The sequence below is a fragment of the Scyliorhinus canicula genome, chromosome 1 (assembly GCF_902713615.1).
Source record: "Scyliorhinus canicula chromosome 1, sScyCan1.1, whole genome shotgun sequence".
NCBI lineage: Eukaryota > Metazoa > Chordata > Chondrichthyes > Carcharhiniformes > Scyliorhinidae > Scyliorhinus > Scyliorhinus canicula.
In genome coordinates this window covers 261,855,217-261,882,493 of record NC_052146.1, presented here as the reverse complement: position 1 = coordinate 261,882,493, position 27,277 = coordinate 261,855,217, and the positions used below count along the sequence as shown (strand labels likewise).

Sequence of the window (27,277 nt, the reverse complement as noted above, 5' to 3'; positions counted from 1 at the left end):
GCACGGTAGCATGGTGGTTAGCATAAATGCTTCACAGCTCTAGGGTCCCAGGTTCGATTCCCGGCTGGGTCACTGTCTGTGCGGAGTCTGCACGTCCTCCCCGTGTGTGCGTGGGTTTCCTCTGGGTGCTCCGGTTTCCTCCCACAGTCCAAAGATGTGCGGGTTAGGTGGATTGGCCATGCTAAATTGCCCGTAGTGTCCTAGAAAGTAAGGTGGGGGGGGGGGGTTGTTGGATTACGGGTATAGGGTGGATACGTGGGTTTGAGTAGGGTGATCATTGCTCGGCACAACATCGAGGGCCGAAGGGCCTGTTCTGTGCTGTACTGTTCTATGTAATCTATGCATGCGCCAAAATACGCTGGCCGCTCTGCACATGTGCGGAGCCTCGCCGAACCCGCGCCGTCCCTTCGCCGCCGGCTGGAGTGGCGCCAACCTCTCCGGCTTCCACCTAGCCCCCGAGACAGGTGAGAATTCCTCACCTTGGGGACCCGTTGACTCTGGAGTCGTTGCCGCCGGTTTTCCCGCCGGCGTGGGGACTTAGTCCACGGAAGGGGGAATCCCATCTGTGATTCCTTCATTAAAAAAATTGGAAGATCCTTGTAAAACTCCCAGTCTCTTTCAGAGCTCTGGGCAATTTTATCAGTTGAATAGGTTCAAACTGCACTTTATCTGTTGTTACTAATGTATTTTGTTTTGCTTTATTTGTTTGTGCAATGCCACTCACATGTATCATTGTAGGGGCTGTTTAGCACACTGGGCTAAATCGCTGGCTCTGAACGCAGACCAAGGCAGGCCAGCAGCACGGTTCGATTCCCCTAACAGCCTCCCCGAACAGGCACCGGAATGTGGCGACTAGGGGCTTTTCACAGTAACTTCATTGAAGCCTACTCGTAACAATAAGCGATTTTCATTTCATTTTTCATTCATTGTAATTCATATCCAGTGAACCTTGTTGGAGAATTTATAGATGAATGTTGAATTAATACTGAGCACACTGTGATGTGTCTTATTGTTGAATTGGCTACTGCTTTTAAATGCCCGCGGTTTCATTTGATGAATGCCTACTTAGGTGAGATTGAGTCATAGGGTTTGACAACACATAAAGAGGCCCTTCCTTCGGCTCATCGTGACTGTGCCAGCCATCAAGCACCTATCAACTCTAATGCCATTTTGCAGCGCTTGGTCTGTAGCCGTGTATGATGTGGCATTTCAAGTGCTCATCTAAATGCTTCTTAAGTGTTGTGCGAGTTCTCGCCTCTACCACCCTTTCAGGCAGTGAGTTCCAGATTTCCAACACGCTCTGGGCGAAAATGTTTTTCCTCAAATCCCCTCAAAATTTTCTGCCCATTACCTTAGAGCTATGCCCTGAAATTGACCTCTCTACTAAGGGGAAAGGTTTCTTCCTATCTACACTATTTATAATTTTGTACACCTTTAAAACATGGCTGACATCGATGAAACTATACCCCAGCAGGAGACACTGAGAATTTCAACAAAAAATGATTGAATAGATATGCCCAAAAAGTAACATTGCAAACCTGAAAATAAATATTTTCATGTTATAGGTATTTTTCATTCAAAGGGCAGGATTTTCCACGCATCTTGCTGTGTGTTTTGTGGTGGCGGAAGTAGCCTACCATTGGTTGGTGGCGGGATCTTCTGGTCCCACCATTGTCAAGGGGATTTCCCGTTGAATGTGTCCCTTGCCACCAAGAAACCGCCGCGGGGTTGTGCCTTTGACGGGACCAGAAATTTCCATCAGTGTGGACGGCTGGAAAATTCCTGCCAAAATGTCATCATTTTACTCCAGCAAAAAAGAGGTAGGCCTGGAATTTCCTCAGAACTGCTAACACTGCCACAATAACTTTGGCAACTTTTGTAAACAGAGTTTCTGTTGCGCTTCAGTTAAGTGAGAGTACTGGAGTGTGAGTAAGGAACTGCTAGATTATAAAATTAAAAGCACTTACAGGGAATTATACTGCCATTGTGTTAATTGAAAAGAGTTTTAAACTGGTTAAAAATTACATTTTGCATTTCCAATATTTCTCTGTCAACTCATATGACTAAAACAAGAGAGGAACAGATTATTTATCATTTATCTGGTGTACAGTAATGTAGACTTATGTCATAGGACTGGTCGTTTAGAGAACTGATGTTCACCACCAGCTGGGGAACTTAAATGCAATTACATAAATATGGTATAAAAGGTTAGGATTGGTAATGATCATGAACTTCCAAATTGTCATCATGATCCATCTAGTTGACTAATGTCTTTCTAGAAAGAAAATCCTTTTCTAGTCTGGCCTACACGTGACTCCAGACCCACAGCAATGTGGTTGCTGCCATCAAATGCACCCAGTTCTTTTCAAAAAGATGGTGACCACCACCTTCACAAAGGAAATTTGGGAATGGGCAATAAGTTTCCAGATCCTGTGAATGAATAAAAAAATCTTGTTGTTTGTGGTGTCTTCCTGGCACACATATCTGCCATATTTACCTACGTAACAGCAGTACTTTTTCAATGCCTTTGAACACTTCCAGTGCTCCATTTAATGCAGGTATTATTAATTTATTACTAAAAGTGCCAGTATGACTGTGGTGATACAACCACTGTAGTTATGTGTACTTGCAGTAGGGGGATGTATGCCTGTACCTGTAATACAGGTTCCTCCGGTAAGCCCCTGCCGGCTAGCTCCGCCCACAGAGAGCTTGTGTATAAATATGCGTGTGAGTCACTCAGACCTTAGTCTACAGTTGCAGATGGAGGAATAGCATCGCACAGCAATAAAGCCTCTATTGTACTAGTCTCTCGTCTTTGAGTATAATTGTTAGCGCTACAATTTATTGCTGTGCAATGCTATTCCTCCATCTGCAACTGGATTACTGGGGCCCGACCCCGACCGCATGCGCCCCCTCATGGAGCTTCCACTCCCCCATTGCCCCAAGGCCCTCAAACGCTGCCTTCGGTTCTTTCCTTATTACGCCCAGTGGGTCCCACAATACGCGGATAAGGCCCGCCCACTTATCCAGTCCACACATTTTCCCCTCTCGGCCGAGGCACAACAGGCCTTCGCCCGCATTCGATCTGACATAGCCAGGGCGGGGATGCACGCAGTAGACGAGACACTGCCTTTCCAAGTAGAAAGCGACGCTTCAGATGTCGCACTTGCCGCCACGCTGAATCAGGCAGGCAGACCCGTGGCATTCTTTTCACACACCCTCCACGCCTCCGAAATTCGGCATTCCTCTGTTGAAAAGGAGGCCCAGGCAATTGTTGAAGCGGTGCGGCACTGGAGGCATTACCTGGCCGGCAGGAGATTCACTCTCCTCACTGACCAACGGTCGGTAGCTTTCATGTTTAACAACACGCAGCGGGGCAAGATCAAGAATGACAAAATCTTGCGGTGGAGAATCGAGCTCTCCACCTTTAACTACGAGATCTTGTATCGCCTGGCAAGCTCAACGAGCCCCCAGATGCCCTCTCCCGAGGTACATGTGCCAGCGCACAAGTGAACCAGCTCCGTGCCTTGCACGAGATCCTTTGCCATCCGGGGGTCACTCGCTTGTACCATCTAATCAAAGCCCGCAATCTGCCCAACTCTGTCGAGGAAGTACGGACAGTCACCAGAGACTGCCAGATCTGTGCTGAGTGCAAGCCGCACTTCTACCGGCCAGATCGCGCGCGCCTGGTGAAAGCGTCCCGCCCCTTTGAACGCCTCAGCGTGGACTTCAAAGGGCCCCTTCCCTCCAACGACCGCAACACCTACATCCTTAGTGTGGTCGATGAATTTTCTAGGTTCCCCTTCACTATCCCATGCCTGGATATGACGTCTGCCACAGTCATCAAGGCCCTGTATTCCATTTTCGCCCTGTCGGTTTCCCCGACTACATCCACAGTGACAGGGGATCCTCGTTCATGAGCGATGAGCTGCGTCATTTCCTGCTCAGCAGAGGTATCGCCTCCAGCAGGACGACCAGCTACAACCCCCGGGGAAACGGGCAGGTAGAGAGGGAGAATGGGTATGGAGGGCCGTCCAGCTGGCCGTACGGTCCAGGAACCTCCCAGCCGCTCGCTGGCAGCTGGTCCTCCCTGACGCACTCCATTCCATTCGGCCGCTACTGTGCACCGCAACTAACAGTATACCCCATGAACGTGTTTTGCTTTCCCTAGGAAGTCTACATCCGGGGTGTCGCTCCCGACGTGGCTCACAACTCCGGGCCCAGTCCTTCTCCGTAGGCATGTCTGGCACCACAAGGCGGAACAAGGACAAACTACGCCTTCTCCACGCCAACCCTCAGTATGCCTACGTGGAGTTCCCTGATGGCCGCCAGGACACAGTCTCCCTCAGGTGCCGATCCCATGCCCACGCCCCTTTTCCCCCCCGCGCCAACCTCCTTTTCCCCGGCGCCCCCCCTATCCGTCCCCACCAGGTCCATCCCTCGTCCCCCTGCCCACACTGGAGGACACGGAAGATTTCGGCTCGCTCTCGGAGTCATCCCGCCAGCAGCCAGCACCAACACCGCCAACACCTGCGCCATCGTTGGCATCACCGCCTGTGCCGATGTCGCCACCACAGCTACGCCGATCAAAGCGGAACGCTCGACCGCCGATTCGGCTCAACCTGTAACCTGCTAACCGGATGGACTCTTGGTTTTCTTTGTATTATAGTTACACGTCACCCCTGCCGGACTCATTTTTTACAGTCGGTGAATGTGGTGATATAACCACTGTAGTTATGTGTACTTGCAGTAGGGGGATGTATGCCTGTACCTGTAATACAGGTTCCTCTGGTAAGCACCTGCCGGCTAGCTCCGCCCACAGGGAGCTTGTGTATAAATATGCGTGTGAGTCACTCAGACCTTAGTCTACAGTTGCAGATGGTGGAATAGCATCGCACAGCAATAAAGCCTCTATTGTACTAGTCTCTCGTCTTTGAGTATAATTGTTAGCGCTGCAATGACTTTAGATTAGATTCAATATCTAGCTGAGATCAATAGCACAGGAGTGAAACCAGTCGGTTATTTTGGATCCATTTTGACCTAAAACATAACTTTTTTTGCTTTCCTTACAGATCCTGGGCGAAATTCTCCGACCCCCAGCAGGGTCGGAGAATCACCTGGGGCCGCCACCCGGGAAGTGGCAGTGGCGGGAATCTCGCCACTCCGATCGGCGAGGCCCCTGCGGTGATTCTCCGGCCCGGATGGGCCGAAGTCCCGCCGCTGGGAGGCCTCTCCCGCCGCCGAGGTTTGAACCACCTCTGGAACGGCGGGATCAGCGGCGCGAGCAGGCCCCCGGGGTCCTGGGGGGGCGGGGGGCAATCGGACCCCGGGGGGTGCCCCCACGGTGGCCAGGCCCGTGATCGGGGCCCCCCGCTCAGTCTCCGGGCCAGTGCCCTGGGTGCACTCTTTCTCTTCCGCGGCCGCCACGGCCTCCGCCATGGCGGAAGCGGAAGAGAAACCCACATCGCGCATGCGCCGGTGGCGAAAGCCTTTCGGCCAGCCGCGCTGCCGGGGGCGCCGGTTTTTTGCGCCAGTCTTCTGGTGCCAACGGCTCCGGCGCGGGGCTAGCCCCCAAAGGTGCGGAGAATTCCCCACCTTTGGGGAGGCCCGACCCCGGAGTGGTTGGCGCCACTCCCTACGCCGGGACCCCCCGTCACGCTGGGTAAGGGAGAATCCCGCCCCCTGTCTGAACTGCTGAATGTTTCCAGCATTTGGTTTTATTTTTGTTTCAGATTTCAAGTAGCTAAAATATTTTGATTTTTGTCTTGTGTATTAACAATAGCGCTATTTGAGAATTGAAGGGAATTCAAAACTTTTATTTTGAAAAAGAATTAATTATTTAGAGTAACACAATACTTGAGGTGAAATGTGCCTTTTTGCTGCAGTCAATAAAAGTTTTTGGATGGTTGATAGGTAGATGGGTAATTAGCTAAGAGAACAATTTTTAAGTGCATGCAGTAAATAATTAACAATTGCAAAGAATTAAACATTTAATTTACAAAATTATATTATAATTTCAATTGGTTGCATTTTAGTGATTTTGAAATGAAGTAAACACCCATTTGTGGCCAATGTATTCATATGACTTTTTAAAAATATATATGTGGAGAAGGCAACTGCAAGTAATGATTATTGATTTGTTTATGTTGTTACTGTGCTCTTCTGTGCCCTATGGGGCATATTTGACATGATCTATGAGCTGTAGTCAGTGTCAGTGCAGCTTATAAAACATGAAAATTCAATGTTTGCTCCGCATGACTGTCTGTGGGAAGCTTAGAGGATGCTAAATAATTCAGGAGAAAAATACATTTGAATTCTTAAAATCTTTTCATCTACTGATCACATCCTCTACCGTCAGGGTGCTCCAACATTAGGCACACTGTTCAGCAAGAATTTATCATTGGCCTCTTTCTATTTCTCATTTTTATACTGCCCCTCAGTGACATAGACTGAAGGAACAGTGTTAGTTTTCACATGGATGCTGATGACACCCAGTCCTACCCCACCACTAGTCTTGAATCCTCCTTTGTTGCTAAATCATCAGGCTGTTTATTCGACATCCAGTACTGGATGAGCATAAATTACCTCCAAGAATGTGAAGACTGAAGCCATTATTTTCTATCCCCACTCCAAACTCCTTTCCCTAGCTATTGACTCCAACTCCAAGGCAACAGTCTGAGATTAAGCCATTCGATTCACAATCTTTGTGATATGTTTGATCCTGAAATGAGCTTCAGACCTCATGTTTGTGCCATCGCTAAGACCATCTATGTAACATGGCTTAGCACCACACCTGCCTCAGCTCATCTTCTGCTGAAACCCTCATTCATACTTTTGTTACCTTTAGACTCGACTATTCCAACACACCTGGCTGGTTCTATCCTCTAAACTTGAGATCAGCCGAAACTTTTGTTCATGTCTGAGCTTTCAACAGATTCTGTTCACCTGTCATCACTATGCATGTTGACCTACACTGGCTCCTGGGAGCTATGTCTTGATTTTAAGATTCTCAACTTTGTTTGCAAATCCCTCCATGGGTTCACCCCTCCCTATCTCTGTAATCTGCTTCAACAGCACAACTCTCCAAGATATCTGCACCCATTCAATTCTGGCCTCTTGCATACCCAGTTTTAATTGCTCAATGATTGGTGTCTGTGTCTTCAATTCCTTAAACCCACAACTCTGAAATACCCTCCCTTCACCTCTCAGCCTCTCTACCAGGTTTTCCTTCTTTAAAGCACTCCGGAAGCAGACTGTGCCCATATTTAGCAAGACCTGGACAATATTCAGGCATGGGCTGATGAGGAACGAGGTACATTCTCCCCACACAAGTGCCAAACAATGACCACCTCCAACAAGCAAAATTCTAAATATCAGCCCTTGACACCAAGTGGCATTACATTTGTCGAATCCCCAACTATCAACATCCTGCGGGTTACCACTGACCAGAAACTGAACTGGAATTGCCATATAAATACTGTGGCCAAAAGAGCAGGCCAGAGGCTAGGAACACTGAGGCGAGTTACTCACCTGCTGACTCCCTAAAGCCAGTTCACCATCTGCAAGGCACAAGTCAGGAATGTGATGGAATACTCTCCATTTGCTTCTCAAACAACACTTGACATTATCCAGCACAAAGCATCCAGCTTGACTGGCACCCCACCAACCATCTTCAACATTCACTCCCCCCTACCACTGACACACAGTGGCAGCAGTGTATACCATATACAACATGCACTGCAGTAGCACATCAAGTCTCCTTCACCAGCACCTTCTGAACCCACAAGCTCCATCACCGAAAGAGCAAGGGCATCATATACATGGGAACACATCACCACCTGCAAGTTCCCTTCCAAGCAGTTGAAGCTAGAAGAGTTGTTAATTTTAAATCTGAGATAGATAGATTTTTGTTCAGCAAAGATATTAAGGAATATGGGCTAAAGACAGAGAGTACCTACACAACATGGACTGCAGTGATTCAAAAAAGAGCTCACCACCTTCTCAAGGCCAGTTTGACATGGGCAATAAATTCTGGCCTAACCAGCAATGTTCACATTCCGTGAAAGAATTCAAAGAAAACCTACATCTTTGACCCTTTGGTCTTCTGATCTTATGGCCTAGATTTTCTGATCAGTGGCGGAGTAGGCGCCCCCATTGCTAACTGAGATTTAAACTGTCCAGTTACCATTTTATGCTGGCATCTTTACATTTTCTGATTCTGGCACCAGTTTGAATCCAGTGGCTGGGAGGCGAGGGGCAACCATATTTCCAGTGAAGCTATACCATGAGCTGAAGATACAACTCTTCAGATCTGCCTTCAGTTTTAAATGGACCTGCCAACCTCTGAAAGTGCACAGCCTCACCGTTGGTAATGATCTACCCCGTCTCTCAACCCCCAACAATGCTCACCTCCTCCCTCACACCGGGAACGTGCTCATACATCCCCTCACTCCCTGACAATGCTCACCTATCCCCCTTGACATTGCCGTTCACTTTCTTATAACTTACCTCCCCACACCGAACAATGCTCTTTCTATCTCCCTGCACACCCCGGACAATGTTAACTCTTCTGACATTGGCCGAACAGGAGCCAGTGATTCCAGAAGGTGACTGGGGAGGGGGCTGATCTCTGTCGTTGGGGTTGAGCACTGTCCAGGGAGGGGGAAAGCACTGTCCGGAGTCGGGGGCGGGGGGGATTTCACATTGTTGGAAGGGGCTGAGCAATGACAGAGGGATGGAGGCGAACATCGGGGGTGGTGAACATCTTTGGGAGGAGAATATTGAACATAGTCAGGGAGTGCTGTGGATGCTGTATTGCTTTCACACTCCAGATGATTTATTTCATAATGTGTTCCTCAGCAGGCTTTAACCTGCTTGGAAAAGCTCTAAAGAAATCTGTGTAAAAACCAAGCTAAGTGCAAAAACAGGAAAGCAACTCAAGTCTGTGTGGCTATGGTTGTCTGATCCCACCGTCATAATGATTTGTACAGCAGTCTGGGCAGGGTAAAACCAGCATTCAGAAGTTTAAACTTCCCACATACTGCATATGTGTGCGTATTGAGACTTCTTCAGAGTCCAGATACACATCAGCAACTTAAGATGAGTCATTCACCACTTCCCATATCGGAAGATTCAAGCTGCTATGTTCTTATATGGCTCTACGTCATACTTTGTTTTATAATGCTCTTGTGATGCTCCTTGGGACATTTCATTATATTAAATATAAGCTGTTGATGTTTTGAGAAAAGCGTACAAAAGGCCACCTTCCCTGTAAGATGATTTGTGACATTACAGTATTATGAAGTTGGAGATGACCAGCCGTGCTGCCACATAGTATATCAGGACACCTTCATTCTGAGGCACCAATCCAACATGCTGATGCACACTGCTGGACTTTCTAGATATAGCAGTTCCCCATTTTGATGTTTTTGCTTTACATTGCCTCAAAATTCTGCAATTCACATCAGAGGCTTTTGAGCATTTAGAGTAGCTGTATGCCAAAGATTTAAAACCCACTTCCACCATATTAGTGTCTTATAAAGCAATGAAAGTGAGCTTGAATTTTTTTTGCCACCAGATTTTCCTGGATGGCTTCAGGTGACTTTTGTCACATTAGCCAGGTAGCTGCGCATGTGCGTGAGGGAGAGCATGAGTTCAGGTGGCTTTGCACTTTTATTAACATCTCCATGGACTCTGGAAAACAAAGCGAACAAACTGTTTAATTCTGTAGATAGACAAAATTTCCACTGGTGCAAAATATAATTGATGGAACCAGTGTGCCATTGAAAGCGCCATTTGATAACCCTCTTAATTTTATTCAATGAACTTCGATGATGATGTCTATAGCCATATAATGCATGTTAATTACCCAGAAAATTGTCATGACATATTTACATTGTGACAATCAATCATACCAGTCTTAAGGACTCTGAGCCATGTCTCATGATAGTTAATTTGTGATTATGGACAAACTCTACAGTAAAGCTTATGGGTGGGATCATACGCCCTCGTCACACCCCACCCAGGATGTGACTAGGCCATTGAATCTCGCGAGAGGCGTCTCGTGAGATTTGCAATGCACGGGATGCCATGTGAATCTCCCCCTTACTGGGCGAGATCCAGATTTGCATATTTAACTGAGTAGTTAGCCTCACTTAAAAATATCTGCGTCAGAATTTCCAAATGCCTATGACCGAATGCCCACGCCTGGGAGACCTCGCCATGGTGCAATTCAGCACTGGTCCACACAAATGTGAGCCAAGCATAATGGCACCTGTGGGGGATCTCCCAGGCTAGCGGAGACCCCTGCGGGGGTCAGGCTCTGGGCAGGGTGATACCCTGGCACTCCCATTGCCATCTGGGCACCCTGGACAGGGTGCCTGGGTGGCATTATGAGACTGGGAGGGGCACTGCCAGGGTGCCAGGCTGGATGACAAGTTGCTTGTGCCATGGATCGGGCCTGGGTTACCCTGCGCTGGGAGGTCCGGAGGCCGGTATGGGGTGTTGCGAGATCGGGCGACATTTTAAAATAGCACCACAATCTCTTCCTGTACTGACAAGCTGAGCTGAGCTTGTTAGTACAGGAAGTGAAGGTAAATGTGGCCTCGACGAGACATTCCTCGCCGAGGCCAGAGAAACAGCAGAGTCCCATTTGACAGCGGGGTCGTTCTTGGTGCTCCAGGTGCTGAGAAACTCCCCGCTAAACGCACCCAAAATGGGACTCTGTTTTTCCCCCGATGTTTTTTCATCATGCCCTATGACTCCATAGGTATTTGCAAAACATAGAGAAAGTACATCAATCTTTATTATTGTCACAAGTAGACTTAAATTAAAGGAGTTACTGTGAAAATCCCCATGTCACCACATTCCGGCATCTGTTCGGGCACACTGAGGGAGAATTCTGAATGCCCAATTCACCTAACGAGCAAGTCTTTCGGGACTTGTGGGAGGAAACCAGAGAACCTAGAGGAAACCCACGCAGACAGTGGGAGAACGTGCAGACTCCACACAGGCAGTCACCCAAGCTAGGAATCGAACCCGGGTCCCTGGCGCTGTGAAACAACAATGATAACCACTGTGCTACTGTGCACTGTGGTTACTTTTCTAGAGGCCTGGATTACTAATCTGGGGCTGGATTCTCCCCTACCCGGTGGGGTGGGTGTCCCGGCGAATGGAGTGGCGTGAACCACTCTGGCGTCGGGCATCCTCCGCACCTTTAGGGGCCAAGCCCTCACCTATAGGGGCTAGGCACGCGGTGGAGTGGTTGGCGCGCTGCCGGCCGGCGGGAAAGGCCTTTGGCGCCACGCCAGCCGGGGTCGAAGGGACTCCGCTGGCTGGCGAAAATCCGCGCAGGAGCATCAGCGGCTGCTGACGCCATCCCAGCGCATGCGCGCGGGGGGGGGTCACTTCCACATCGGCCATCGCGGAGGCTATGGCCGACGTGGAAGGAAAAGAGTGCCCCCACGGCACAGGCCCGCCCGCGGATCGTGGGCCAGTTGCCGGGGAGGGGGCCCGCCGACTGGCGCGGCGCGATTCCCGCCCCCGCCGAATATCTGGTGCCGGAGAATTCGGCGGGGGCGTGATTCACGTCTCCCCCCCGGCGCTTCTCTGACCCAGCGGAGAATCCAGTCCCTGGAAACAGTGGTTTAAATCCCATGACGGCAGAGTGGCGCAGTTGTTAGCACTGCTGCCTCATGGCGCCGAGGACCCGGGTTCAATCCCAGCCCCGGGTCACTGTCCATGTGGAATTTGCACATTCTCCCTGTGTCTACATGGGTCTCACCCCCACAGCTCAAAGATGTGCAGGATGGGTGGATTGGCCAGGCTAAATTATCCCTTAATTGGGAAAAAAAACACTTGGGTACTCTAAATTTATTTTAAAAAATAATCCCACCACGACAACTAGGGGATTTAAATTCAGCTAATGAATAAGTCTGGAATTAAAAAAGCCAATATTAGTAATGGTGACCATTTAATTACTGGATTATTGTAAAAAAATTATCCATCTGGTTCACTGATGTCTTCCCAGAAAGAAAATCTACCTTTTTTTTACACAGCCTGACCTGTACATATGTCTCCAGATTCACAGCAATGTGGTTGACTCTTAATTGTTGTCAGAAATGGCCCAACAAGCAACTGAGTTAAGGGCAATTAGGGATGTGCAGTCAATGCAAGCCTTGCCAGTAATAACGTGCATCCTCTGAATTATAGAAGAAACAAATACAGTGAGGTCTACAGGACCAGAAGTATTTTAATAGACCAGATTGTAGAGCTTTGAAGTCTCATTTTAGATGCCATGGTTAATTTGGTGAAGCACTGCAGTAAAGCCCAACAAATGCCTCCAGAATCATTCTACCTCACTGCATTCTACATGATATCAATATGCAGGGAGGGTCGCTATTTCTTGTAAAAGAAAGAATGAAAGACTTGTACTCACACAGCCGCCTTTCCTGATCTCAGGAGATCCCAAAATGCATTGCAGCCAATGAAGAACTTTTGAAGTGTAGTCATGGTTGCACAGGTCACCGAGCAACTATCTAGATACATGCCTCTGGATGAATAATCCTGAGATAATAAACAGGCAAAGCACAAAACCATTATGGCAGCCTCCCAGATAGTGTGCATTCATTTGAAGAATATTGCAGCTGGCATTACGCTTCAGCTGGAGGAATTGGGTAGTTGCCCCTCTTGGATCATGGTCAGGCAACTGCTTTTAAAAAAATATATAACAAATTTAAATTTGCATGGCCCCTCTCTCTATCCATCTTCAGATGGACAAGGATAACCTTGACCAGTGGGGCTTTTTACAGATTCTTTCACAGCATATGGACCTCGTTGGCTATGCCAGCATTTATTTCCCATCTCTAATTTCTCTTGAAAAGGTGGTGGTGAGCCTCTTTTTTGAACCGCTGGAGGTATACAAACAGTGCTGTTAAGGAGAGAGTTCCAGAATTTTGACACCGCGGCAGTGAAAGGATGGAATTATAGTTCCAAGACAGGATGGGTGGCTTAGAGGGGATTTTGCAGGTGGTGGTGTTCCCATGCATTTGCTGCCCTTATTGTACTTGGTGGTGGAGATCGTGGGTTTAAAAGGTGCTGTTGATGGAGCCTTGGTGAGTTTATGCAGTCATCTTGTAGATGGTACACACAGCTGCCACTGTTCGTAGGTGGTGGAGCGAGTGTATGTTTACGCAATCAAAGAAATTGCTTTGTCCTGGATGGTGTCAAGCTTCGTGAGTGTTGTTGGAGCTGTACTCACCCAGGCAAATGGAGAGTATTCTAACACACCCTTGACTTGTACCGTGTCCGGCGGTTCACCACCACCATCCCAAAGGTAATTAGGATGGGCAATAAATGCTGGCCTGGTTCACGATGCCAATATTCTGTAAATTAATTTTTTAAAAACCTTTTTCAGATCTGGTCTAGTGGGTTAAATAGTGTAAACATGGAGAAAACATTTTCATTTGAAGGAGAACCTGAAGCGAGGGTCCATAAATACAGGAGGCTGGATTCTCCAAAAATGAGGCTAGGCCCCCCACGCTGGCGTAAAAACGCTGGCTTTTCACTCCCCAGTTTCCTGCAAAAAATAAAGAGCAATTCACTTACCTGCAGGGGGCTGGCAGGGACCTGGAGTGCTTCACGCAGCTTTGGCTGCGGATACAGGACCCCGCACTTCCGATTCCAAGTCCACGCATGTGCACGGTGGCGGACTCAGCGGCTGCGCCGGGGGCCATGGCGGACTCGGACCGCGGACCAGCACTAAGAAACAAGTTCCCCCCGATCAGCCCAGCGCTGCTTCATCCAACACGTCCGATCGCTGCCCCAGCCCGCCATAAGGCCCCTCCCCGGTGATGGATCTCCCCCGCCCCCCTCCAGGGCGGCCGTGGACTGAGTCCCGACCGGCCTTACGTGGTTAGAACCACGCCGTCGGGAACTCGGCCGGTCGGGATCGGAGTATCGCTGGGAGGGCCTCTTGCAATGGCCCCCCAGCCATGCAGCGTAATTCGCGGGCGAACGATTCTCCAGGGACCTGAGGATCGCGGGAGAGTGCCGGGCCCGATTCGGGCGTAAAAGTCGATTCGCCTCCCCCGCGCCAAACATGGGGCAGAATTCTCCGACCCCCCGCAGGGTCGGGGAATCGCCCGGGGCCGACGTAATTCCCGCCCCCGCCGTGGACGGAATTTTCCGCCACCCGGGAATCGGCGGGAGCGGGAATCACGCCCCGCCGATCAGCGTGCACCCTGCGCCGATCGGCGTGCCCCCCCGCGGCGATTTTCCGGCCCGCGGTGGGCCGAAGTCCCGCCGCTGACAGGCCAATCCCGCCGATGTGATTTAAACCACCTCTGGTGCTGGCGGGATTGGTGGCGCGAGCGGGCCCCTGGGGGGGGCACGGGGCGATCGGACCCCGGGGAGTGCCCCCACCTTGGCCTGGCCCGCGATCGGGGCCCACCGATCGGCGGGCGGGCCAGTGCCGTGGGGGCACTCTTTTTCTTCCGCCGTCGCGACGGCCTCCACCATGGCGGAGGCGGAAGAGACCCCCTCTACCGCACATGTGCCGGTGGTGACATCAGCGGCTGCTGACGCACCGGCGCATGCGTGGACCGGCGAAGGCGTTTCGGCCAGCCCCGACGCCGGGAGCGCCAAAAGCCGTTGGCGCCAGTTTTGGCGCCGGCCGGCGGAGCGGAAACCGCTCCGGTGCGGGCCTAGCCCCTAAAGGTGAGGAGAATTTCACACCTTTGGGGAGGCCCGACGCCGGAGTGGTTGGCGCCACTCCACTATGCCGGGACCCCCCGCCCCGCCGGGTAGGAGCGAATCCCGGCCCTGATTTTGGCATGGGACTTCGGAGAATCCAGCCCAAGATTTAGATAGGCCACGAGATTGGGCCAAAATTTGACAGATGGAGTTTAATGTAGATAAGTGTGAGGCTATCCATTTTGCTGAAAAAACAGAATGGCAAATTATTATCTAAATGGAAAGCAGATTCAAGATGCGTCTGGGCAGAGGGATCTGGGTGTCTTTGTTCATGAATCACAGAAAGTCAGTATGCAGGTACAGCATGTAATTAAATAGACAAATTGAATGTTAGCGTTATTGCAAAAGGACTGCAGTATGAAAGTAAAGCAGTGTTGTTGCAATTGTATAGGGTGTTGGTGAGACCACATCTGGAGTATTGTGTCCAATTTTGATCTCCTTAGTTTAGGAAGGATGTGGTGGCATTGGAGGCAGTTCAGAAGAGGTTCACCAGATTGATTCCGGGATGAAAGCGTTGACATATAAGGAGAGATTAAACAGTTTGGGCTCATACTCGTTGGAGTTTAGAAGGATGAGAGGGATCTGATAAAGGTGTATAAAATATTAAATGGGATTGATAAAGTAAACGTAGACCAAATGCTTCCCTTGTGGGGAAATCTAGAATGAGATGCAACGGATATGGGTTGAGAGGCTGCAGATTTGGAACTGAGATGAGGAGGAACTACCTGTCGCAGAGAGTGGTGAATTTGTGGAACTCGCTGCCGCATAGTGCAGTGGAATCTGAGTCATTAAGTGGCTTCAAGAAAGAGAAAGGTATATATTTGATTAAAAAACAGGTTAAAGGGATACGGGCAACAGGTGGGGAGGTGGATTTGAGGCCAGAAGAGATCAGACATGATCTGACTGAGTGGCGGAGCAGGTTCGAAGGGCTGAATTGCCTACTTCTCCTCCTAATTCCTATGTTCCTATGATAATTACGATTGGAACTGATAGGAATCCGAGAAGAAATTTCTTTACTCAGAGAACGGTTAGAATGTGGAGCTCATGACTATTGGAAGTGATTGAGGAAGTCGCATAAAATATTTCAAAACTAATGTCGGTAAATACATGTGAATAAAGGGAATAATAAGATATGCTGAAAAACTGAGCTGAAGATATGGAATGGGAGGAGACTTGTGTGGAGTGTAAACACTAGCACAGACTAGTTGGGCTAAATGGTCAATTTCTAAACTGTATATTCTATGTAATTAATAACTTTTGTCTTCACCGATGTATTTTAATAAAAAAACGTATTTTATTACAAACATGTATCAAAGCAGGTTACAGCAAGTAAACACCCCAGGAAACATACTTCCCAACAATCAACTATACAGTCTGTACAGATTGTTCCCATTTTTGACACCCCCCCCCCCCCCCCCCCCCCAAAATCACCGACCCCCCCCACTGACGAATAGCTCCTCAAATACGGTCACAAACATCCCCCACCTTTTCTCAAACTCCCCTGCTGAGCCCCTTAACTCATACTTTACCTTCTCTTCACCTTAAACTGTATCAGGCTCATCCTTGCATAAGAGCAGGTCCTGTTTACCCTTCGCAGTGCCTCAAACCACACTCCCCAATTGATCTCCGTTTCGCAACTCCGCTTCCCATTTCTGCTTGATCTTCACCACCTGCTCACCTTCCTGCTCCCCCAGCCACTTATATATATATATCCCCAATTTTTCCCTCCCCTTCCACATCCAGAAGCAGCAGTCGCTCCAGCAGGATGTATCCTGGCAATCTAGGGAGCCCCTTCCAGACCTTTAGTGCAAAGTTCCTAACCTGCAGTTACCTGAACTCACTACTCCTCGGCAGCTCTACCCTCTCCCTTCGCTCCTCTAGACTGCCGAGCCCTTGCTCCAAATACAAATCCCTCACCTTGACCAGCCTCACTTCCCTCCACCTCCTGTATACACTATCCATCGCCCCCAGCTCAAACCCATGATTCTCGCACAGCAGCGTTAGCACCGACATCCCTTCGCACCGAAATGCCTCCTCAACTGATTCCATATCTTCACCGTGCATTGCATCACTGGGCTCCCTGAATACCTACTCGGAGCCATTGGCAATGTTGCCGTCACCAGAGCCCTCAAACTAGACCCCTTACACGATTCCTCCTCAAACCTGATCCACTCTACCCCTTCTCCTTCCCACCACCGCCGCATCTTGTCCACGTTCAACGCCCAATAATGATGAAGGAAGTTCGGCAACGCCAACCCCCACTGCTGCCTCTGCCTCTGTAGCAGGGTCCTCCCCACCCTCGGCACCTTCCCCGCCCATACAAAGTCCGAAATGATTGTGCCCACTTTCCGATAAAAGGCCTTTGGTATAAAGATCGGGAGGGCGTGAAAGATAAACAAGAACCTCGGCAGAATATTCATTTTCATCACTTGGATCCTCCCCGTCAACGTTAAGTGCAGTGTATCCCACCTCCTAAGATCCTCCCTGGCCTCCTCCACCAGCTTTGTTACGTTCCACTTATGGAGCCCCGTCCATTTCCTCGCTACCTGAATTCCCAAATACCTAAACCTATCCCTCGCTACTGTAAGTGGCATCCCCCCTAAAGTAGCCCGCTGTGCCAGCTCATTCACATAGAATACCTTGCTTTTCCCGACATTCAGCTTGTATCACAAGAACCCTCCAAACCTCCCCAACCGGCCCATAATCCTTCCCATACTCTCCAACGGATTGGAAACATACAGCAAGAGGTCATCGGCAGAGAGCGACACCCGATACTCCCTCTGTCCCCTCATTATCCCCTGCCACTCTGCCGACCCCCTGGCTCTATCGCCAGCGCAAATAGCAGCGGCGACAGCGGGCACCCCTGCCTCGTACCCCTGTCTAAGCTTCGTGAGCTCATATCAGTCGTCCTCACACTCGCCCTTGGTGTCACATATAGCACCCATGCCACAAATCTCGGCCCAAACCCAAACCTTCTCAAAACTTCGAACAAGTGCCGCCACTCCTCACGGTCAAATGACTTCTCCGCGTCCATGGACACCACCACCTCTGGTACCAGAGCTCTCGATGGATTCATCACCACATTCAACAGCCGTCTTATATTACTCGCGAGCTGCCTGCCCTTCACGAAGCCTATTTGATCTTCTGCAACCACCCCCAGGACACAGACCTCCATCCTCCCCGCCAACAATTTAGCCAATACTTTCACATCCATGTTCAATAGTGTTATGGGTCTATACAACACACATTCCACCGGATGCTTCCCTTTTTTTGGGGATTAGTGTGATTACTGCCTGCGTCATTGTCTCCGGCAACTCCCCCTTTTCCAGTGCTTCATTAAACGCCCTCAAGAGATGTGGTGCCAGGTCCACCGCAAATTCCTTATAAAGTTCCACCGGGTACCCATCCGGCCCAGGGGCCTTCCCCGACTTCATACCTCTGATACTACCCAGCATCTCCCTCAGCCCCAGGGGCTTCTCCCACGCCAGCCTCTTTGCTTCCTCCCCCTGGGGAAATTCCAGCTCGTCCAGAAACCGCCACATGTCGTCCTCCTCTCCCCCTGGATCCGCCTCATAAAATTCCTGGTAATACTCTCTAAATGCCTCATTTACCTTCCCTGGCTCCGACACCATATCCCCAACCCCAGTCTGTATCCTCAATATTTCCCTGGACGCAGCCTGCCTCTGCAGCTGGTGCGCCAGCGTGCGGCCTCCCCATACTCGTATTGCACCCCTCTTGCCCTACGCAGTTGCCCTACCGCCCTCCCTGTTGCCAGCCTGTCAACTTTTTCCACCTCACCAATCCCTCCACGGTGGGCACCCTCGAATATTCCCTGACCACTTCCACTATCTCGCTCACTAGACGGTCATGTTTCGCCCTCCTTTCCAAATCCGCACGAACTGTAAATTAAATAATTTCTCCCCGGACTTCCCAAGTGCTTCCCAAAAAATGCCCGCCGACACCTCCTCAATCTGATTTAACTCCACATAATCCCTAATCGCCGACCGCACCTTATCACAAAAACCTCCATCCGCCAACAACCCTGAGTCAAACCTCCATGCCGGCCTCTGCTCTCGTCTCATTCTAAACCAAATCTCCAGCCAGTGGGATGCATGGTCCGAGATAACTATCTCGAAATAATACTCCCGGTCTCCGAACGTCGCTCATAATTTCGCCGGGTAGAGCACCCCAATCCTGATATACCACCGGTACAGCACCACCTTGGCCTTGTTGAAACCTGCCCATCGCTTTGCCAACTCTGTTCCGATGTCCTGATAAATTTGGATGTTATTTCCCTCCCAGTCGCAAATACGCTTCTCCCTGGCCCACTATAGAATTTTCTCTTTCTCCACAAATTTATGGAGTCTCCCGATCACCGCTTGCGGTGGCTCCCCAGCTGTAGGCTTCTGTCTCAGGGACCTATGCACTTGGTTCACTTCAGGCACCTTATCCAGCACCCCTTCTGCCACCAGTTCCACCAGCATCTTCGAGACATACCTCGTGGCACTCACACCTTCCACTCCTTCAGGCAGGCTCACTATACACAGGTTCTGCATTCTCAAGGCATTCTCCTGCTCCTCAACCTTTGTCCTCAAAGTTTTACAGAGGTCTCCTAGGAGCACCACCTCCGCCTCCAGAGCCACCACACGATCACTGTGGTCCGTGATCAGTCCTTCAATCTCCCGAATCTGTGACCCCTGCACCTCTAAACACCTCTCCACCCGCTCCAGAGGACTCTTCAGAGGTGCCACTGCTTCTGCAATGGCCTTTGCATGATCCTCACGCATATCTTTCCTCTGTTTATGGAACTCCTCCTTGATAAAAGCGATCAGTTCCTGTATCTAGGGCCTTACAGCTTGCCCCTCCCCCGCCTGCATGTTGGAAGAGGCTGTTGCTGCAGCACAAGTTTGTTGCAACTTACCAGCCAAATCTCTCACTGTTTTCTGCCGGGTCTGGTGATCAGAAGACATACCACTCCCGGGGTAAACTACTCCTCTAACAGTCACCTACGCCTTTTCATCAAAGTTCCACCCAGTTCTGTGTAAAAAGAGTTCTTTTCTGTGACTTTAAGCAGGAGCAGCCCTGTATGTGACCATTCACTCCATGGCCACAACCGGATGTCCACCTATGTATTTTATGCTACCCTTAATATTTTGTATTTCCTGCTTGGTGGTCCCTTCACTTCATCTAAAGCTCTCCAAAATGTTTTTCTTTATATAGGTAATTGGCCATAGTCCACAAAGAACTCTTCATTAGAGAGGTATATTTATATATAACATATGTTGCATGAGCGTTGATCACTTCCTAACGTGGTGCAAGGCAAGGAGGCATCGATTGAATCCACATGGTTGGCAGAATTATGCATTACACTCAAGCCATCTGAGCTAACCAAACCCCCTTATGAAGAATGTGATTAAGAAAGTGTAAGAGTTTTGTTTCTGTTGACCATCAACACTGTTTTGGACATTTATAATTTCCACTCAGAAATACTTTCCCCACTTTGAAATGGATTTTAACTTGTTTGTAATTGGTACAGAATACTTAATGATTGGATTTATGGGGGCAGCACGGTGGCCTAGTGGTTAGCACAACCGCCTCACGGCGCTGAGGTCCCAGGTTCGATCCCGGCTCTGGGTCACTGTCCGTTTGGAGTTTGCACATTCTCCCCGTGTCTGCGTGGGTTTTGCCCCCACAACCCAAAAATGTGCAGAGTAGGTGGATTGGCCACGCTAAATTGCCCCTTAATTTGAAAAAATAATTGGGTAATCTAAATTTATAAAAAAAATTGAAAAAAAAATGATTGGATTTATGAATAGATCTCATTGCAATCCTTTCAGTCACATCATCTTACTTTCTTACATTCTCCTTTAACCTGGAAATTGGGCAGTAAATCTCCTTACAACTTCAGCATAATCCTGATCTTATTCAAGGAGATACTGAAACTTAGAATCAACAAGCTGGCATGTTTCTCCTTACATTCACACTGCCTCATGTCATTGATGAAAAGTTAAACTAATATGGCTGGTATACTCAAATATAGAATGCTGTGAATACACCAGTGCGAAGCAAACTTACTTTTTCACTGCTTTATGAAGCATTGCTTTGGAGAGTTTTCTTTCAATGATAGACTAAAAAAAGACTTCACATGGGACATATAAACAGCCTTTTTTACAATCAATTCTTAGTTGTTAGAAATCTGCATACAGCTGACTACTTCATAGTAGTCTCTAAGAGTAAAACAACAAATATTTCATAGTAAGGGCTTTGTTATAAACAGGATGCTTCATCTATTTTTTTCTCTAGGTTTTGGGACCATGAATAATTCATGTCATATCAAAGGTTGTTATATATCAAAGACCCTTGCTGTCAGGGGTTGTTATATCTGAGAGGCAAGTTTATATTTCATAGTCTGTATATCCACACAGTGGTTATAAATAGTCAGTCGCTGTAAGTAGGCATCTGTTCGTGCCACGGCGGCGAAATCCGACTGGGAGAAGCGAGGGGCAACACCAGCACCAGACCCATTCGAGGATTGCCTTCCGGAAGTGCCTCGCCGGCACGAACGGATGCCTACTTACATATATATAGATATATTATATCCTGTGTTAATAAAGGCAAAATATACTCTGTGCAAAAATCCAATATAAAAAAAATAGTCAGTCTATTAAAACATGAACAATATTTTTGGACTATATGGGGGAGGGGAGAAAATCAACATTGTTTTACCCATTTTATTTTTGGAGTAAAATAAAGGATAAGGAGTTGAATTTTTAATTTCTCCCTTCCGATTTTCTTTCTGAATTGCACTTGCTCCCAAATAGGAAGCCCACAATCTTTAGGTGTGTATGGCACCGTGCCTAAATAGGACTTAAGGTCCTTTGCATTTTCAAATCAGGGTCATAATATAGTAGCACAGTGGGTAGCACTTTTGCTTCACAGTGCCAGGGTTCCAGGTTCGATTCCCAGCTTGGGCCACTGTCTGTGCGGAGTCTGTACGTTCTCCCCGTGTCTGCGTGGGTTTCCTGCGGGTGCCCCGGTTTCCTCCCACAAGTCCTGAAAAATGTGCAGGTTAGGTGATTTGGACATTCTGAATTCTCCCTCTGTGTACCCGAACAGGTGCTGGAATGTGGTGACTAGGGACTTTTTACAGTAACTTCATTGCAGTGCTAATTAAACCGAACAATAAAGATTATTATTATTATAATGATGCTTGTAAGACTCTGATTGAAAGTTTTATGCAAATACGCAGAGCTTGCAACCCCATGCTGTGCCCAGAATATCAGCCACCTAACCCACGATCCTTAAAAGGACCACTGCAAGTTGCTTAAAAAAATGACCTGAAAAATTCTTACATGTTGTTACATTCCTGTACAGCATGAAGGAGTAGGAATCTTCCTCTTCGCTTCACAAAAGTACTAGTCTGCTAACTTGATCTCTGCGCCCTCTGCTTTGCCTCTATCCCGAGGTGGACCAACTCAGCATTTTCTGTGTGTTTGGGCTCTAGATGGGGTTCTGTGAGACTTGTCTATGTTCCCAAAATAAATTTTTTGATATTGCAGTTTGTAAAAACCATTTCTCTTCATTTATAGCTACTATATACATATTAAGACCTCTGCTTGAGGTTGGAATTTCTCCTTCCGTCAAATCTCTGTTACTCAATCACATGGTGTTACATCAGCATTACATCAGCACCATGTGCTTCTGATGTTAACCCTTTACATCTCTCCCCAAGTCTTTATCCCAGTTATATACATCCTCCTACATCGCACCCAAAAGTCTCAGACTTCACAGAGTTAGTCTCTGAGGTGCTTTGACCAATGTTCTGTTCTCTTTCGGAGGTTGGGAACATTCCGCACTCTCCCTTCTGTCGGAATGAGTGTCCTTCTCCTGGGCGGCTGTAGAACTTTGTCTTGTTTCTCCGTCTTTTTATCTCCACAGGATCATAGTAGTAAGCCCAAGTTTCTATTGGCCTATTTACCAAGAATATTAAAGTGCTGCTCATAGTTCCCTGGTCTGTCTCAATACTGTATGATCTCCATTGTGGAGCTTTTTCAATTATTATTGGTTTTGTACCTGTACTCTCCTTGGCCTTCAGCACTGATAAGTTTCATGCTCTGCGCCTGAAGTTAAAGTTAGGTGACTGTCTATTTTTCTGCTCTTCTTCACGCTGTTCTACCCTTTCATAGTAATTTGAGATAACATTTGGTTTTAGTTTCCGTTGCAGAGGAAGTTGTGTTCTCAGTCTTCTTCCCATCAACAACTTGTGAGAAGCCACTTTATCGCGGAGAGGTTCAGTAACTCAGAAAAGCTAAATTAAGAGCATTATTTTTCTTCAACAACTGTTTGATGGTTCACACCTCTTTCAGCTTCTCCATTAGCCTGAAGATATTGAGGTGAACTGGCTATGTGAATAAATCCATATTCCATCTCAAATTTTTGGAATAACTCATTAACAAATTGAAGACTATTGTCTGACACCGCAATGTTTGAAGTGCTTGTGTTGCATGAATTCCTTTCAGTGATTGAATCACTGCATCTGCCATTATGCAGTGCAATCTGTTCACTTCAATCCAGCTTGAATAGTAATCAATGACAATAAGGAATATCTTGCCTTTAATATCAAATAAATCAATTCCCAGGTGTTCCCATGGCCTTGATGCAAAAGTAGAAGGTGACAGTGGTTGTTTTTGATGTTGATTGCTCACTGCACACATAAGACTATTTGAAATTATTTTTTACCTTTAGAACGAGTAATGCCTAGCCACCAGACTGATTACTGGATGCTCACTTGACATTTTCCTATCCCTAACTGACCTTAGTGAAGTCTTTGAAAAATATCAAGACTTCGTTTTCTTGGAATGACTGTTCTGTCATTAAAAACTAGGAGATCGTCAATGATTTTGAGGTGCTTTCTCCGTGAAAAGCACTGTAGCAGTACTTACTGGATTATTAGGAGTATTATCTTGGCCATTCCTCAAGAATGTCTTTTCTTCTCTGGACACATTATTCACCTTCCTTTTGTGCTTGTTTTATCTCCTGTAATTTCTTTGCAGTAACCAGTAGATATTGAGTAATGAGAGATCTAAAGGCTTCTTTGATGGGAGGGCTCTAATGGCCTGCGACACCCCTTCCCAAGGTGCCATTATGTCTGGTCCACTCTTGTGGAAACCAGTGCTAAACGGCACCTGGTTGAGGCCTAACAGGTGCAGCTGCTGACTCCTGGGCGCCAGAGAGCCGAATGGCTTATTTAAATATCATTATCTGGATCACAACCACCTGCAAATGGCCCCGATTTGCCCCCCCCCACAATTTCATCCTGAGTTAACAATTTATCTAACAGCTTATGCTTTGGCAGCTTTGGGAACGAGGGCAGCTCCTTACATGCACCCAAAAGTATCCAAATTCACTCGGCCTTGGCAATTCTCCCTATACCAACTCCTGTACATTGCATCTGTCCCTCCTGGAATAAACCTGTGGTTTCCACATATTAGGGCCAGTGCCGACATACTTCCTATACCAAAGTGCAGCCTCAAATAGTTCCATATTCTGTCTGAGAGATGACACAACGACGGGGCTGCTAGTGTGCCTACCCAGGCAAAACGGGAGCAAGGCCGTCACTAGGGCCCTCAAGCTCATCCCACACATGAGGCCTCCTCCATCTGCACCCATTCTGACCCCCCCTCCCCCCACCAACATCTCAACTCCCCGTTTGCCACTCAGTAATAGTACAAGTTTAGGAGCGCCAATTCACTGCCCTCTCTGCAGAAAGGTCCTTCGAATCCTCGGCTTCTTGCCTGCCCAAATTCCAAAATTAATTTATCCACCCGCTGGAACAACGCCTTAGGAATGAATATTGGAAGGGACTGAAAACAACTAAAAACCTTGGCAAAATGTTCATCTTCACCGTACCCTCCCTGCCAGAGGCAGCGGCAGGGCATCCCACCGCTTTAAATCCCCTTTGATCTCGTCTACCAGATTGGTCTGATTCTACTTATGCATCGTAGCCCAGTTATGGGCTGCTTGAATACCCAGATACTGAAACCTTATCCTGGCCAGCTTGAATGTCAGGGCTCCCAGATTCGCACTCTTTCCCCTGGCATTCACCAGAAATACCTCACTTTTCACCACATTTATTTTGTACCCAGAAAATGCACCAAACCTCCCCAGTTGATCTATTGGGCTGGATTCTCCTGTCTACCACCCACCTGTTCCTCGTCGGAGGCACCCTCGCTGGTAGCAGGAATCAACGTTCCCGCCACGTGCCAATGGGATTTCCCATTATGGCCAATCCATAACAATGGGAAACCCGAAGGCATGGGTGCGCTGCCAGAGGAATGGAGAATCCTGCCTGTTATTTTCCTCATGTACTCCAGCTGTTTATAAACGTATAACAATAAATTATGCACATACAGCGACACCTCCCCTCACAATGCCCTTCCACTCTCTTGAAGGCTGCAGCGCAACCGCCAAGGGCTCAATAGCCAACGCAAATAGCAACGGGGACAGCGGAAGCCTTGTTTCCTTTAGCAACCTAAAATACTTCAAATTGGTCAAGTTTGACCTCACACTTGCAGTGGGGGATACAGCAACCATACCCATGAAACAAACATCGGACCAAACCCAAACCTCCTCAGGATTGTGAACTCCGTTCTACCCGGTCAAAGTCCTTCTCCGCATCCATTGACATGATTACCTCTGGCGTTCTACCCCTCGACGGCGTAATTACCACATTCAACAGCTTCCTTATGTTACTTGACAACTACCGCCCCTTATCAAACCCCGTCTGGTCCTCCAAGACCACATCCAGTACATATCCTTCCAACCACCTTGCCAACACCTTAGCCAATACCTTTACATCTGTTAACAGGAGGGAGATGGGCCTGTAAGACCCACCATCTCAGGTACTTATCCTTCTGAAGGATCAAAGAAATAGAAGCTTGAGCAAGTGTGGCTGGCAACATCCCCCGTGCCAACGATTCATTGTACAAATCCAGGAAATGGGTCACCAACTCTGCCAAGAACTGTTTATAAAATTCTACCGGAAAGCCATCTGGCCCTGGTGCCTTCCCTGATTGCATCAACCCCAGACACTCCGTTATCCTCTGCCACCCCAGTGGCGCCTCCAATCCCAGATCTTCCCATTCTCTACTTCTGGAAACACCAACCCATCCCAAAAATGCCGATAGAAGGCCTCAAATGCCTCATTGTTTCTTTCCAGCATTCTCACCAACCCTCCTCGTATCTCCCTCACCTGCACAATGTCCCGTACAGCCGCCTGCAGTCTCAACTGATGGGCTAGCAGCCGTCTAACCTTCTCCTCATACTCATACTGAATCCCCTTGAGCAGCGAAGCTTGCCCACCGCCTTCTCTATCGTCAATAAGTCAAACTACCCCTGCAGTTTCTTCCTTTCAGCCCACAGCTTCTTAGCCGGGGCCACCGAGTACTGCCGATCCACTTCTACAATAGCATTCACCAACCTCTGCCTGTCCTCCCTCTCAACTTTATCTCTGTGGGCCTTATAAGAAATAACCTCCCCCCGCCCCCCCCAAACCCCAGGCCTCTGCTTTGAACTCCTCCCAGAACGTAGAGGCGAAAACCTCCCTGCTGTGATTATTCTCCACATAATTCTTTATCACCAGTGCCACCTTCTCGCAGAACTTTTTACCTGTCAGCAGCGCTGAATCAAACCTCCACCCTGGTCTCTGCGCCCGGCCGTTTTGAACCTTACGTCCACATAATGCTGCTCATGTTCCGAAATTACTATCCCTGTATATTCCGCCCTCAATGACTCCCGACAGCACCGACTTCCCCACCACAAAAAAATCAATACGAGAGTATACCCAATATACATGGGAGAAGAAGAAATACTCCTTCTCTCGCGGGTGCCAAAACCTCCACGGGTCCACCCCTCCATCTGATCCATAAATATCCCCAGCTCTTTTTGCCATTCCCGACCTGGCCATTGACCTGAGGCTGGACTTATCTTCCTTAGGATCCAACATGCAATTAAAATCACACCCCAGTATCAACTCCAATTTGGATGCAAATCCAAGTCCGGAATGGATGCTAACAGCTTCTTCACAAAGTCCGCGTTGTCCCAATTGAGGGCATATACATTAACTGAAACAACCGATGCCCCCACCAGGACCCCGCTCACCATCACAAACTTCCCGCCCTCCCCGCCCCACGCCCATGTGTCCCACAGCTCCCTAGCCACCACAAATGCCACCTTTTTATTTTTTTTTGTTTTTCACCATAAATTTAGAGTACCCAATTCATTTTTTCCAATTAAGGGGCAATTTAGCGTGGCCAATCCACCTAGCCTGCACATCTTTGGGCTGTGAGGCGAAACCCACGCAAATACTGGGGGAATGTGCAAACTCCACATGGACAGTGACCTGGAGCCGGGATCGAACCTGGGACCTCGGTGCCGTGAGGCAGAATGCTGACCACTGCGCCACCGTGCTGCCCTTCCACCTTTTTATTAAACAGGATCGCAACCCCCCTCGACTTACAGTCAAACT

The 27,277-nt window shown here is 48.4% G+C and overlaps 1 protein-coding gene across 3 annotated transcripts in view; it reads left to right on the top strand.

Annotated features, from left to right (window-relative positions):
* The window catches only part of syt14a (synaptotagmin XIVa), a 271,602-nt gene that overhangs the window by 144,988 nt on the left and 99,337 nt on the right, over window positions 1-27,277 (top strand). The window lies entirely within an intron of this gene.